At 39.4% G+C, this 15,987-nt stretch overlaps 1 pseudogene; it reads left to right on the top strand.

Moving 5' to 3' along the window:
* Positions 1-3,343: 3,343 nt before the first annotated feature.
* On the top strand, positions 3,344-15,769 carry LOC122111722 (annotated as a pseudogene).
* The last annotated feature ends 218 nt before the right edge of the window (positions 15,770-15,987 follow it).

Below are 15,987 nucleotides of genomic sequence, written 5' to 3'. Positions count from 1 at the left end.
AAAGGGAGTGAAGAAGAGGCAGAGGAAGAAGAGGGGAAGGTGTAGGGAGGAGGAAAATAAAGAGGTAGGAGTAAGAAAAAATAAAGAAGAGGGTAGGAGATGAGCAGGAGGAAAAAAGAGAAAGGACGAAAAAGAAAGGAAGCATGATGAAGAAGGATAATGAACATGGGAGAGAAAGAAGAAGATGGAGTAAAAAGGAGGAAAGAAGAAAGATAGGAAAGAGGAGGAAGGAGGGAGGGATTAAGTCTGGCTAAACAGTGAGTACATGCCTTCCCTTGTACTTTCCCCAAAAGGGCATAGCCTACAATGACCACAACAGGACACTGAGTTGTCAACAGATACCTAGTTGTTTAAAGAATACAAACTTCTCCTTTCACTATTTGGCCTCCTGACTGCTGGCTGGGATGTGATCCATAAAATCTGGTCAATGTTTCTGTTCAATTCCATGTCTGGGATTCCTTTTCCAAGTCCTGATGCATAGCTTCAAATCTGTCCATTCTCCAGGACTAGTCAGGGCAAAGGTGTAAATACCAAGGGTTGATCTGGGAGGCTTCACACCTGAGTTTGATGTCTGCTACAAACTACCTATGAAGCCTACACCAGTGATCCAATGTTTAATTTCCTTATCTGAGGTCTGCTTTCTCTGAAGTTATTGTGAACATTCTAGGAAATACAGCAAAAAGCACTAGCCACAGTTTAGCTATCTTGTAATTATGTCAAATTCTGAAGTGTTTCCCACACACACTGGGTGCATGTGTGTGTGTGTGTGTGTGTGTGTGTGTGTGAGAGAGAGAGAGAGAGAGAGAGAGAGAGAGAGAGAGAGAGAGAGAGAAACAGAGAGAGAGAGAGAGGGAGGGAGAGAGAGAGGGAGAGAGAGAGGGAGGGAGGGAGAGAGGGAGAGAGGGAGAGAGGGAAGGAGGGAGGGAGGGAGGGAGGGAGGGAGAGTACTCAGAGCATGATGCTCTCACTGGGTTTCCTTTTACCTACTTCTCTGCCACTTGAGTCATACCTCCAGTCTAAACTTTTCCTGATTAATCACAGGTAGAATCTAGTGACATTTGTTTTTACCTGGCTACCTTCAAAACACGATAGTCAAAATCTCAGCCCACTGAGTACATAGGATGACAGGAGTGAGCCATCAAGACTGGCCTCTAAGTCTGCTTCTTTTCTGGGTCTTACCTTTCCAAAATGACAAAAACATTTTGTGGGCCTATGGTAGGACTTCTCTACCCACCTCCTCTTGGCCTCAGGCAGCAAAATACTGCCAGAAGCAAACAGTGGTTTGATAAATGTGAATAAAAACCTGTTGGAAAGTACTTCACTACCCTTGTGACACTGAATGCTGAGCCTATGCTGGACACTGGGAGGGAGGTGGCAAGGGTAGATAACTGTCAGCTGAAGCCAAAAAAAAAAATGAACAACATGCTGTTCATTCTACAATGCAGTTTCTGCAGTGTCTTCAACATGCAAGACTCCTCCTGTCTTTCTGCTCTGCTCTCTTAAATGTGTGTTGTCTTCATGCTGCTAATATAGCTCCTTGCCCATTATATATTGTGACTGTGTTTTAGGTACTGAAAATGAAGCAGGTGAATAACAAAAGGCCAGTGAGCTCTGCCCCCTTTCAACAAGAAAACAATAACTTTCTCAAAGCCAAACTCATGAGAATCTCACATACATCTTATTTGCTAGAGCTGGGTCAAATGGCTGTTCTTACTTCAAGGGAGGCTAGAAGGTGCAGAGAAAATGTGAGGCTGTATTGGAAAAGATAGGAAGAATGGGCATTAGGTAAGCAACTCTCATTAGATGTCACATAAAACTTATACTCTGTTTAGTTTACAAAACTACTTAGACAGGTGTCAAATATCAGGGCTCCAATCTGGAGAGCACTGCCCACCTCACATACATTTCTATACCCTTCTTATTCTGTTTGCTCTCCTTATGTCCACTCTAGATCAACATTCAATGAGGATTCTTGGTCTATAGCTTCCTACATCTGTTTATCTCCACAAAACAAAGGAGGTCCTCTAGTAAAACATTAAGGAAGAGGAAGATTCATTATGTTTTGCAATTGCAAAGAAGAAATTAAAAGAATGAAGAAAATGCATAGTGGAAATGTGGTATTACCTTAATATATCTTTCTGAGTGTGTATGGGCAGAGGTGGGGGGGTAAATGGTCCTAGGACTTGATTGAACTCAGCCTGGGACTGTCCTTGAGACTTTGGGATCAAGGCTACCATACTACCCCACTGAGCCACAGTGCCATCTCATTCTTTTTAGAAATTAGAAATAAGACTCTCAGTGAATTTCCTACTCAGAATGGCTTTGAACAGCTTTCCTTAGATCTCAGTTTCCTGAGTAGCTAGAAATATAGGTGTGAGTTAGTGATGCCTAGATTGTAAATATCTGTTTTCAAACCTTTCCTGGGGTTTTGGATTAGAAGTACTGCTTTGACTTTCCCCCTGCCTGAATGAAGCCAGGACCATGGGGAACATTGAGGCTGAGATTTACTGGCTCTCAGTGTGAAGCAAGACCAGGGAGAAAAGTGCTCTAGGTTCCATTCCTAAACTAGCTAGCCAAAAGTAGGGCAGGTAGAGTGGCTCATGTGACAAAGGACCAGCCAAGCAGCAGGAAGGTCCGGATTCAACCCCAGTAGTAAGGAAAAAAGAAGGTATACACATGCCCAATAATTATGTTCAGGTGAAATGGTTGGAATAAACTCATAAAAAGATATTAAGAAAATATTTTTATTAGCATGTCCTAGACAGATGGTAAATAAATTACACATCTTCATTCCATAAATATATTCTTCAAAAAATAGTACCTGCTATCTAGGAACTATCTTCATGTACAATAGCCCAAAAGGCTAAGAATAAAAAGGGAGGAGAAAATATACTATACAAAACTTAATTACTAAGAGCAGGAATGGTTATATACTAATAGCAAATTTCCAAAAGGCCTCTCCCATTTGATTCACCTAGAATGTGCTATTCCTCCAGCAACAAGTCCTAACTACACAAGTGAAATGTCTATGAGAGAAGCTTGCTGGAAATTCTGTTCCTGAGACATTATTGGGGACTGGTCATGTGGAAACCATTGCCTAACACTTTACAAAATATCAGACTCCTAGTAGGAAACCACAGTATAGCCACATGGTTTGTAAAATGGCCTGAGTACAAATGAAGTGTCTTTTAATTTCTAGTCAGTTTTGAGGGGAATATTCTCAAGTCTAAGTTGATACCCATCCAGACATTTACTTTTCTATAAGACATTGCAAAGTAGAGCTGTTAAGGCTGTGGTGTTAACTCTTTTCTGAACAGATTAGAAATTAGGAGGCTTCTTTATTTTTGGCGCTGCTGCAGGCTTCCTGCCATCATGGTTAACGTTCTTAAAACCCGCCGTACTTTTTGTAAGAAGTGTGGCAAGCACCAACTTCACAAAGTAACACAGTACAAGAAGAGCAAGGATTCTCTGTATGCCCAGGGAAAGCGTCGTTATGACAGGAAGCAGTGGCTGTGGAGGTCAGACTAAGCCAATTTTCTGGAAAAAAAGCTAAGACTACAAAGAAGATTGTGCTGAGACTTGAATGTGTTGAGCCCAACTGTAGATCTAAGAGAATGCTAACTATTAAGAGATGCAAACATTTTGAATTGGGTGGAGATAAAAAGAGAAAGGGGCAAGTGATCCAGTTTTAAGCTCCAACTTTTGTTATGAAGACAATAAAATTGTGAAGTCAAATTAAAAAAAAAGAAATTAGGAGGCTTGAGATCTTATCCCAGGATGAATCACATTTGTGCAAAAATTTTGTGCAGTGAGTCATTCTGACCTGTTCTGCAAATGGACAGACTCTAAAAGTCAAATTCCGAAATGTTCACTGAGGCTATGCTCCCTTACTCTTAGTTTGCATAACTTCCCACAGAACTTTGTAACTAAAGCATTATCCTAACACCAATACCAGCTGAAGACAGAAGTATATAGTCTTATCTTTCATCAACTTTCTCAAAAATCTGCAAAAAGATTAGAAGAGAATCTAACAAGGCAACTCAAATGGACCATTCCTACATGGCTTGTACTGCATCTATAAAAAGTTGATTGAAAAATCAGTGTTTACTCAATGCAATACACCACTGGTTAAAAAAATTCATGTGATAAATTCAGCGTTCACTTATGATTTTAAAACCTCTCAGGAAACTATGGATAGAGAAGTCCTTTCTCAAGTTAAGAGTCTCTACAAGAAAAGCTAAAGTTAGAGTGGAATAATTGGGTCAGAGAATAATCTGAGACAGTGCCCCACTTTTTCTTTCTCTTTTCTATTGGTGGGCAGAAATCTTTCTGGAAATAAATACTCTACACCCACCTCTCAAGAGTGCATGTAAGGAGGGATTTCACACTGGTGCCAATGTCTGCCATCTTTATCTACTGAGTGACACCCAGTGACATTTTGGAGACCCTGATGACTGCTTGGATCTAAAGCTCTGTCCTTTGCTCCCTGCTGAGTGTGAAACTTGCACTCCAAACTTCTTGAGTGTATTTGCGGAAGGAAGATCAGGTGGAACTCCCCATCTCTCCTATACCATTTCAACCCTCCTCACCAGTTTCCCAGACTTATCTGCTGCAACATTTCAAGTTTTCTACACTAGGAATGACCAGACCTGGACTGTGCCTGACAGACAGAAGACTTTCCTCTTCCGTGCTGACCTGTAGCTGCTTCCAAACTCAGAGGTTCTCTCTTCCCCATGCAATGTGGACAGTGCCTTGCCTTGAGTTTAACCCCAGTACCACAGACACATACTCAAAAACAAATTACACTGAAGACAATAGAATACTTAAGTGCCAAGGAAATAATATACAGGATGTGTATGCTAAAAATTCCAAAGTACTGATGAAGTATAAGAAGAACTAAATACATGGAATTTAAATGTATTTGGTTTCTCAATTTGAAAACCATATAACAGAGTTTCTCCTATTCCTTCCTGTAATGTTTTCAGGGAGTCTGCTTTGACTTCAAGGTCTTTGATTCATTTGGAGTTGATTCTGGTGCAGGGTAATACACAAGGATCTACATTTGTTTTTCTACAATGTTTAACCAATTTTGCCAGCACCATTTACTGAAAAGGCTGTCTTTCGTCCATTCTATTTCTTTAGCTCCCTTGTCAAAGATTAGGTGGCTATAGATCTGTGGGTTCATTTCTGGGTCTTCAGTCCTATTCCACTGGTCCTCAGGTCTGTTCTGTACCAGAACCTTGGCCCAGGCCGAAATGTTCTTAATAGAGACCCAGAAACACAACAAATCAAAGAAAGGTTGGACAAATGGGATTGCATGAAACTGCAGAGCTTCTGCGTGGCAAAAGACATAGCAAGCAAGATTAACAGAAAGCCCACGGACTGGGAGAAGATCTTCACTAGCCATACAATGGACATATTGTATATAAATATATACTTAGAACTCAAAATATACTTAGAACACAAGTATCTAAAATATACTTAGAACTCAAAAACATAAATCCCCCAACAACAAATCCTCAAAGAAACAATTGCCCAATAAATGAGTGGGCTGAAGACTTAAATAGAGACTTCTCTGAAGAAGAAATAAGAACAGCCAATAGACACATGAAGAAATGCTCAACTTCTCTAGCCATAAAAGAAATGCAAATCAAGACATTGAGATTCCACCTCACCCCAGTCAGAATGTCTATAATCAAGAAATCTAATAACAACAGATTCTGGAGGGGATGTGGCCCAAAGGGAACCCTACTGCATTGTTGGTGGGAGTGTAAACTTGTTCAACAATTTTGGAAAGCAGTAAGGAGGTTCCTCCAAAGACTCCACATTGAGTTCCTCTATGACCCAGCAATCCCACTTTTGGGCATTTACTGAAATGATCACAAAAAAGGTCATGCCAAAGCTGCCAGCACAACCATGTTTATCACAGCATTATTTACCGTAGCTAAGATATGGAACCAACCCCGATGCCCCCCAGTAGATGATGAATGGATCAGGAAAATGTGTGTGTGCGTATATATATATATATATATATATATATATATATATATATATACGCACACACATACACACACAATGGAATTCTATGCCTCCAACAGAAAGAATGACATTGCCCCATTCATTAGGAAATGCAAAGACTTGGAAAAAATTATATTAAGTGAAGTAGGCCTGGCCCAAAGAAACATAGGTCCCATGGTTTCCATTGTTTGCAATGACTGGTACATGTCTACAATAAGCAGAGAAGGTCAAAGGCTATATACATGTGACCATATGAGATGATGTTAACCAAAATGTACACCAAGACAGGGACACAAGGGATTTTCTTGCTTGCTATTGTTTTTAATGTTCTTATAATGCACTATGTGATTCTTTGGTTTCTTTTGTAAGTTCTTCCCCCACAATATAACTCCTGTTTTCACTGTATCTGATTCTGTTGTTCTGCATCTTGTATATACATTTTTGTAATTTGGGGAGGGGAAGGGGTATAGCGGAATACTTAAATGAGGATGCAGGTTGACCCATTGTCACATTGAGATATACAGGACACTATGTTGAAAATGAACTTTACAATGTCGGTGGAGGGAGGAGTTGGGGAGGTGGGAGGGAAGGGATGCGAGGGGGAAAATCAAAGGAGGAGGTAACAATGCTTGATAGAAAATGTACTCATTACCTTACTCATGTAACTGTAACCCCTCTGTACAGTTTCTTTACAATAAAAATATATATAAAGAAAACCATATAATAAAGATGAAAATTATTCCAAATTTGACCTACAGTTTTCATGTAATTCCCCTTCAAAACCAAATAAGATTAGGCAGATCAAATACCTATATGCAAAAATATGTACCTCTACCTTAGGTTGGAGTTGATTACAAAAAACTAAGTCTAAATAAGTAGGGATCAAAATAAATTCTATTTTATTTTATTATAAAAATGTTAACATGAAACTTACTAAAATCTGTTTAATTGGAGAAAAGAAATGAGGGTTAAGATTGAGTAATATCAGTGAGATCAAAGGAGGAGATTCTTAGAAACATAAAGGTTCAATGTCTCTGTGCCTCTGATCATGTAAATGATATTTGTCAAAATGAACTCTAGGAAATGGAAAGAGGAGGTTTTTCTCCATTTCTTCTTGTCTTCATTGTACCTATTTCTCTCTCTGGGGAAGAAGGCTGTACAAAAAAAGGCAGAGAGAAAGATGAACAAATGTAGGAGTAGTACTCATTAGATACTATGTTGATAATAAGCTATACAACTTGTGGACAGAGACAAGAAGGGAAATCTGGGAAAGAAAAAAGGAAGGGATGATATTGTACACAAAGAAATGTACTCATTACCTGACTTGTGAAATGGTAACTACTCTCTCTATCACCTTTATACTAACAATAAACTCATCAATTTTAAAAAGAAGGAATAATATAAGCCAAGTGTCCATGGCTTTGCTACTCAAGAAGCAGAAATTTGGAAAATTGAGGTTCCCACCAAAGCCTGAGCAGAAGTCTACAATATTCCATCTCTTTTAAAAAATCCCCCCAAAAGCAAGGCTGAAAATACTGCTCAAGTGGAAGATCCCAGCCAAGGGAAAAAGATGCCCTTAAGTCTATAAGCCTACTGCCAAAAAAGGAGGAATGAGAAGGAAATGGAAAGAAAGAATACTATGAAGTTAATTTGATCAAAGTAAATTACAATTCATGCACACATGTAGAAGGTAAAATTGAACAATTCATTTATACTAATAAAAGAATTTTAAGTTAAGAACATATATTCTATTAGAAGAGTCAAAGTGAGTTATAATTAAAACTATAATCTCTTAAACTTTAACTTATTAAACTATAAAACTGCAATATTTTTAGAAGAAAACAGTAGAAAAAGTCTTTAGCACCTAGGACTAAGTGCAGAATTTTTACACAAGTCACCAAAATACAACATACGAACACAAAACTTGAACAATTAATTAGGCATTGAAGTAAGGAGGTTGAGTCTAAGTAACTTTTTTAAAATTTTATTTTGTTGTATAGGTAATGTACAAAGGGGTTACAGTTACACAAGTAATGTAATGAGTACATTTCTTGTGGAACATTGTTACCCACCCCTTTGTTTTTCTTTCACTATCCATCTCCCCAGCCTCTCACCTCCCTCAAGTTGTAAAAAACTTCTTACAGCCATCCTAGTACCTCTTGCTAGGTGGAGGGAACTCTCCAGCCACTGCTGAAAAGCCTAGAGGTGAGAGAGGCTATTTGTTGAATGTAGATGCCCAGCTTAAAGGTAAGCTAGGAAGGCTCTGCTTCAGAGAAATGCAGATGTCATGGCCTTAGAAAAGCTTTGCATATGATTTTTTTCTGTCTGAAAAATTTCTCTCTTTAAGTAAATTGAAAGACCAGCTCCAGAATAAGAAAATATTTTCACATCTCACAGAGGACTTGTAAAGACATTTAACATCACTGGCCATGACGGATAAAGTCATTTTAACAAGGTATCACCACAAATCTATCCAAATGACTCCATGGGGAGAATATCAAATACTGAGAAAGATGTGATGAACCTCATCTCTCATTCATTGCTAGTGGGAATGCACAAATGGTACAAATAGTCTGGAAATGTCTGACAGTTTCTTTTCTTTTCAATTCTTGTATTCGTTTTCTTTCTGTCTTTCTGGCTAGCATGATACTAGTTCTCTAATATGCCCAAATGAGAACATTACAGAGATGGTGAACATGCTAGGGTTGCCAGATGACTGTAACTCTGTGGCAAGAATGATTATGATAGAGAATCTACACATGCAGGAAAATTGCATAGAATTATGTACACAGATCCAGATAGGAGTGCATGAATTCTAAATAAGCACTGTAGATTGTACCAATGTCATTCTCTTGGTTTTGATATTGTATTCTATTTATATAAGATATGACCATTGGGGAAAACTAGGTGATAGCTACATGAGATCCCTCTGTAATACATATTTTTTATAATTCCCCCCAAATAAATTCATTATAATAAAGTATGGTAAGTATACAAAGTAAGTGAGGGAAATATGAAGTATGTACAGTAAGGTAAGTATGAAGTTATATGTGTATATACATATAATTTAGAATTCATAAATCAGTGTATTATGAAATTGAACATCTTCAATATGGAAAATAGGCAAAATACAAGAGAGCCTAATGTTAACATGAAATGGTTAATGAAAATGAATATATATGAGTTCATCATAATGTCATAAGCCACTTTTATAAGCCTTTCTATTTCTCTGTGTGTCCCTCTGTGTCTCTGTGTTTCTCTTCTCTGTCTCTCTATCTGTTTCTCTCTCTTTGCTTTTCTCTACTCTTTTCTCCTCACCCTTGAACTAAAGGTTTTCCAAGTGTTTCAGCCAGTTTCATTTACATAATCTCTCCTCTCTACTGAAATCAACTGATTTGAGGGTATTTTTCTCAATATAACCAATAAACCTCTAACTGCCATACCCCTATCAGTGACTCACTGAGAGGGGACTGAAAAACTGACAGAGAAATGCACTCACATCCTCAAGCATTTTGCTTAGAAAGGGACACTTGGGTTGCTAATTGTCACTTGGTTTTATTATAGGCTCTCCAAGCCTCAAGAACCTCAGTCAAGAGTGCACTTAGAGTTTTTGTACATCCACAAGGCATTTTTCTATCTTTTGAGTTCTTGGGGAGCAAATGGAGCAGGCTTGAGTTTGGACACCACTGAGTCTGAAGCATCTCCACCTGGAGGTGTCTGGTGCTAGGGGGACTAGCAGCTTCTCTGGAAGCACAGTCTCACCCTTCTCTGTCCCCAAGGAGGAACAAGAACACACCTGAAGAGCAGCTCTGAGCTGTGATCTGGACCAAGTGGGTAGAGCCTGAACAGGAGGCCTGGGACCCAACTCAACCCTGCAAAGAGCACAGGGCTGACAGGCTTGCAGGAGACCACCAGGCTGTGTGCAGACACCTTGTGAGCAGCAGGAATGTGAGCAGATGACTTGCAGGTGGCATGCATGCAGCTGGCTAGTCAGGTGTGCAAACAGCAAACAGCATTCATCCTTGTGGACAACCAGCCTGCTATTAGGAGTCAAGAGGCCGAAGGGCAGGCAGATGTGTGACAGTCAGGGAAGAGTGAGAAGGGCTGGTGGTGCAATGTGAGTGTGTGTGTGTGTGTGTGTGAGAGAGAGAGCGGGGGGGGGGGGGAGTTTGTGTGTGGTGGAGGCTTGGTGTTTGTGTGGAGAGTGTGGGTGTGGTGGAGGGAAGTTGTGTGAATGCCTATGGTACAGGGGTACGGGGGGGAGAGGAGTGTGTGTGTGTGTGTGTGTGTGTGTGTGTGTGTGTGTGTGTGTGTGTATGTGTGAAGAATAGTGTGTATGCCTGTCTGCAGTGGGAGTGTGGGTATATGTGCCTACATGTGTGTTGTGGAGGGGTGTGAATGTGTGTGTGTGTGTGTGTCTGTGTGTGTGTATGTGTGAAGAATAGTGTGTATGCCTGTCTGCAGTGGGAGTGTGGGTATATGTGCCTACATGTGTGTTGTGGAGGGGTGTGAATGTGTGTGTGTGTGTGTGTGTGTGTGTGTGTGTGTGTGTGATGAATTAGAATGAAAATCTAGGCACTTTTTTCTAGGATACATAATCATTGCTTCGTACTTGCCTTATTATATGCCTAATAAGATTTTAGACATGGGGTTGACATACTGGGGATTCAATTCAGGACCTCATGCTTGCCATGCAGACACTCTACCACTTGAGCTACACCTGATGCCATTGACTGAATTTTTTAGGCAGTTGAAATCTGGGTATGATGGTATCCACCTGTCATTCCAGCTACTTTTGAGGCAGAGACAGGTGGGTATTTGAGCCCAGCAGTTCATGACCAGACTGGGCAACATAGTGAGACTGCATTTCACAAGAATGAAGAAAGAAATAGGCATTTGATAAGGAGTTTTTGAATACCTCTATTGATGTAGCTATGTAAAGATCATTTAAGAAGGCTTATGGCTCTTTGAATAAATTCCAGATTACTGAAGTTTGTTTTGATGGTACAGGAATGTAAACACTGGGACTTGTACTTGCCAGGTTGATGCTATTAATACTGAGCCAGACTCCAACCCTGTGTTGTACTGGTTATTTGGGGGACATGGGACACTATTTTTGAGATAGGTTCCACGTTTTGCCTGGGTGTGGACTTGGGCATGATGTACCCACGTTAGTCTTATAAATATAGGTAGGGAAACGTGTACAACACCACGTTAGCACTTTCTTGAGGAGGGATTTTCCAAACTTTTCTGCCTCAGTTGACATGGAACTATGAGCCTCCATTTTTGCCTCTCATTTTGCTAGAATTACAAAGGTGAGCCACAAGTACCTGGCATTGTATAGTTTTGCTGTTTTCTTTTTCTTTCTTTCTTTCTTTCTTTCTTGCTTGCTTGCTTGCTTGTTTTCTTGCTTTCTTTCTCTCTTTCTTTCTTTCTCTTTCTTTTCTTTCTTTCTTTTTTTTTATTGTGAAAATACTGTACAGAGGGGTTACAATTACATGGGCAAATAATGAGTACATTTCTTATCAAGCATTGTAGCCTCTTACTTTGTTTCCCCTTCCCATCCCTTCCCATCCTTCCCCTTACCCCCCAATCCTCCTCCCCCCTCCCCCCCAACCAAAGTTGTAAAGTTCGTTTTCAACATAACGACTTGTACATCTCATGGTTGCAATGGATTCAAATGTTTCTTTCTCTTTCTTTCTTTCTCATTCATTCTTTCTTTCTTTCTTTTTCTCTTTCTCTCTCTTTCTTTTCTTTCTTCCTTTCTTTTTGGTAGGTCATGGAGATTGAACTGATGGCCTGGGCACTGTCCTTGAGCTTTTTGTTTCTTTGCTAAAGGCTACCTTTCACCACTTTGAGCAAGAGTTGCACTTCTGATATTTTGGGGATTTGTTGTAGATAAGAATCTCACAGACTTTCCTGCCCAGGCTGGCTCCAAACTGAGATCCTCTAATCTTAGCCACCTGAGTAGTTAGGATTTCAGGGGTGAACCACCAGTGCCTGGCTGTTGTTGTTTTCTTAATGCAACCGCATGGCTCTTCTGTTTTCTGAAAGAGAAAGGTGTATGCAACATGCAAACTTCAGAGCCAACTTACTAGCAATTTTTACAAAGGTGCTTATTGTTTGGTCTCCTTTTGTGGCTATCAAGAAAATAGATAAAAAATTAAAAAAGATTTTAAAAAAACCATGTAATTGTAACCCCTCTGTACAGTATGTTCACAATAAAAAAAGAAAAAGAAAAAGAAAATCAGAGCCAGGCACTAGTGGCCCATGCCTACGATTCTAGGTACAGGGGAGGCTATGAACTGAGGATCAATTCGAATACAAGCTAGGTGCAAAAGTCTCTGAGATACTTATCTCCAAATAACGAGCAAATGGTTGTAAATAGAGCCATAGCTCAAGTTGCAGAGTGTCACACTTGAGGAAAAAAACTAAGGAACAGAACCCTCGCCCCAAGTTCAAGCCCCAGACTTGGCAAGAAAAACAAACAAGAACAAAAAAAGACACGGAGTTAGACAAAACGGTGTGATATTTAGCTAAAAATAATTAAAATAATTTAATTAAAAATGATAAACTCTGTAGATTATTTAAAAAACCTAATAGCTGAGCACAAGGGGTCACTGCTCTAATCCTAGCTACTCAAGAGGCTGAAATCTGAAGATCACCATTCAAAGCTACCTGTGTAGGAAAGCTGATGAGACCTTTATCATCAATTATTCACCAAAAAGTCACTGGTAGAGATGTGTGTCATGTTGGAGAGTGCCTGCCTTGAGTAAAGGATTTCAGAGACAGCATCCAGGACCTTAGTTCAAGCCTCAGTATTGGCATAAAAATAAAAACCATGACAGATCTGATTTTACTTATATTTGTCATTCATATTAAGTACTACACAAGTATAATATTTTAATTACTTCAAAGAATTTTCCCAAATCAACATAATGACAGCAATTTTCTGGAGTGGGGGGAGAAACTGCTATTTTCTCAAAACTGTCCACACTCACTTAGGAGCCAATGGCTCATGCCTGTAATTCTAGTTACAGGCAGAATTGCAGTTCTAAGCCAGACCAGGCAGGAAAGTCCCAGACAGTCTTATCTACAATTAACCACCAGAAAACCGGAAGTGGAGATGTTGCTCAAAGTGGCACAGTGCTAGCATTGAGGGTAAAAGCTCAGGGATAGCACCCAGTCCCTGAGTTCAAGCCCCAGTTCTGACAATAAAAAACATCACAACAAACAAGGCAGATAAAAATTGCAACAAAACAGATCATTCTGGGAGCTGCTCCCTCGGCTGCTCACATTCAGTCTGCAGGGCAAACTGTCTAACTGGGATGTGCTGATCCCAAGTAATCAATTTAGAAGTTGTCACTAGGATGATCATATGAGCATGTACTGAGCATGCCATTCACAGTCATACGGTAGCTAATAGGGAAAACAGCTTTCAGAGACTGAGATTTTAAAAGGAATTTACATTTCTATTTTGATAGAATAATACTGAAAGCATCCATATAAATCTTCTACCTAGGATGATTATTTGAAGTGTATTTTCATAGATATTTGTCTTCAAGCTCCAGAATCAGGTCTCAGAACTCTTTATATTCTTGAGGACATAAAGATCAGTAATAGATATCTAATAAATATTTTTGATTAAATGATTCACAAAACAGTCCCTTGTTATAATAAACCAATTATTACTATTGTGGAATTCCTCCCTTCATGTATTCTCCTTGATTGGTTTTGAAAGGAAAAAAATGAGGAAACATGATACTGAATTCAGCCAGGACTCTTCTCCTCAAATGAAAACAACACTTAACTGTCTTTATCCATTTTGGATGACAGTGTGCTAATGAAATTTTGGATTTAATATGTATATTTATTTTTATTTTTCCATTTCTGGGGCTTGAACTCAGGGCCTGAGAACTGTCCCTGAGCTTCTTTTTTTTGTGTGTGTGTCCGGTCGTGGGGCCTGAACTCTGGGCGCTGTCCCTCAGCTCTTCAGGCTAACGCTCTACCACTTGAGCCACAGCGCCACTTCAGGCTTTTTTCTGTTTGCTTATGTGGTGCTGAGGAATCGAACCCAGGGCCTCATGCATGCAAGGCAAGCGCTCTACCACTGAGCCACCTTCCCAGCCCCACCCTGAGCTTCTTTTGTTCAAGGCTAGCACTCTACCACTTGAGCCACAATGCCACTTCCACCTTTTTCTGTTTATGTGGTACTGAGGAATCGAACCCAAGGCTTCATGCATACTAGGCAAGCATTTTGCCACTAAGCCACATTCCTAGCCCAATATATATTTTTAGAACAAGTAATCAATGCTTATGGGAATGCTGTTCATAGATCAGTACTTGAGGCCTCTGTTGTATCTTTCATATTGAATGTGACAGCACTACGGTAAGTGTTGTTCTGATTGTTATAACAGCATTAGTATGCACTATAATATATATATATATATACACATATATTAGATACTCAGAATGTTACAATACCCTTGGTTCTCCCCTGTAAAATTTGTATTTGTGACTGTTACTTTTCAAATTATAATAACACTTATAACAAAATCTATTCTCAAGCTGGATGCCGGTGGCTCATGCCTGTAATCCTAGCTACTCAGGAGGCTGAGATCCGAGAATAAAGGTTCAAAGCTAGCCTGGGCAAAAAAGTCCATGAGATTCTTGTCTCCAATTAGCCACAAGAAAACCAGAAGTGGCACTGTGGCTCAAGTGGTAGAGCATTAGGCTTGAGGTGAAGAGCTGAGGGACAGTGCCCAGGCTCAGAGCTCAAGACCCACAACCCACAAAAAAACAAAAAACAAGACACACAAAATCTATTCTCAAAGTATGTTTTTAAATTTATGTTGTTTATTAAAATTAACACAAAATGTACTCTACAGGGATTTCACTACATACATACATTATGTACTCATTATGTCCATTTCATTTATCCCACCTATCTCTGTCCAGCCAGCTTACACATTCCCTAGTAATCTCTCTTTGAATATACACTCAGGAGTGCTGGAAGACACTATACTTTGTTTAAAATCTTTTAATTAACACATACAAAATTCAAACTCTAAACAGTTTACAAACATTATATAATTTTGTTGACAGTTTAAACATAAAACCTCACCATCGCTCATGGCTGACACTCCTCCATTTGAACCATACATCCAGATTGCCTTTTTAATGTTTACTTTAGAGATGAAGTCTAGTAAAGCTTTTCTGCCCAGGCTGGCCTCAAACCACAATTCTCCAGATATCAGCCTCCTCAGTAGCAAGAGTTTCAAGAGAGAGCCACCAGCACATATCAATTATATGACAAATTTTAAAATTTGAACTCATGAACACTAGTGTTAACTACAATAATATTGTAAGAAACACACACACACACACACACATGAACAGGGATACAGGATTAAATATTTAAAAGTTCAGTGTTTACATTTATCCCCAGTATATGTTATCTGATGAGCATGACCACTTTACCCTGAAACTGTTCCCAAAGATTACACTCTGAATTCTCAAGGAAAGTGTGAATTCTTACTAAAAGGCTTTGTTTCCATGTGAGGTACAAGATTCCCCAACACTCTCACACATACTTTGAGACTTTTTCAGTGTGATAGACTATTTTCTGTTACAGGACAGGGAAGTCTGATACTGCAAGCCTGCCCCACAGTGCTCACTTGTAAAGAGCTTTCCCCAGGATGAATTTTTAGGTGTCTTCTAAGATGGCAGTGTTCCCTTAAGAATTTCTAACAGCAAGGACACACATGTGGTCTATCCAGTCTTGAGGTTTCATGTGTTCAAGACAACCATATTTGACCTATAGGCTTTCCCACAATGAACACACGCCAAAAGTAGTTCTCTCCATGTTTATTTTAAGATATCTCAAGATAGGACAGATGTCTAAATATGTTTACATGGTGGCTACATAAAGTATTTTTCAGTCTTATGTGGCTTATGTTTGTTAAAGAA

The sequence above is a fragment of the Dipodomys spectabilis genome, unplaced genomic scaffold (assembly GCF_019054845.1).
Source record: "Dipodomys spectabilis isolate Male_0828 unplaced genomic scaffold, ASM1905484v1 ptg000087l, whole genome shotgun sequence".
In the NCBI taxonomy this organism is placed as follows: domain Eukaryota; kingdom Metazoa; phylum Chordata; class Mammalia; order Rodentia; family Heteromyidae; genus Dipodomys; species Dipodomys spectabilis.
Note: the sequence above shows the minus strand (reverse complement) of the source record. Positions and strands in the feature narration are given on the sequence as shown.